We start from the raw sequence: 327 nt of genomic DNA, 5'->3' as shown, positions 1-327 counted from the left end.
ATAGTTATATATAGTATATATATATATATATATATATATATATATGTGTGTGTGTGTGTGTGTGTGTATGTATGTATGTATGTATGTATATGTATGTACATATATTTTTTATTTGAGCCGAATCTTATCTACCTACATTTGTAGTCAGAGATTCATCTTCCCACGCAGGAAGTGTGCGCGCGTGCGCTTATTTTTGCGTGTATATATACACATACACACGCATACATACGCACACAAACACACATATATGTCTATACATACTTATGTATTCATGTATACACACATATATATCTATATATACACAATATATATGTATAATATATATAT

The sequence above is a fragment of the Octopus bimaculoides genome, chromosome 11 (genome assembly GCF_001194135.2).
Source record: "Octopus bimaculoides isolate UCB-OBI-ISO-001 chromosome 11, ASM119413v2, whole genome shotgun sequence".
NCBI lineage: Eukaryota > Metazoa > Mollusca > Cephalopoda > Octopoda > Octopodidae > Octopus > Octopus bimaculoides.
This window is presented reverse-complemented; position numbering follows the sequence as displayed.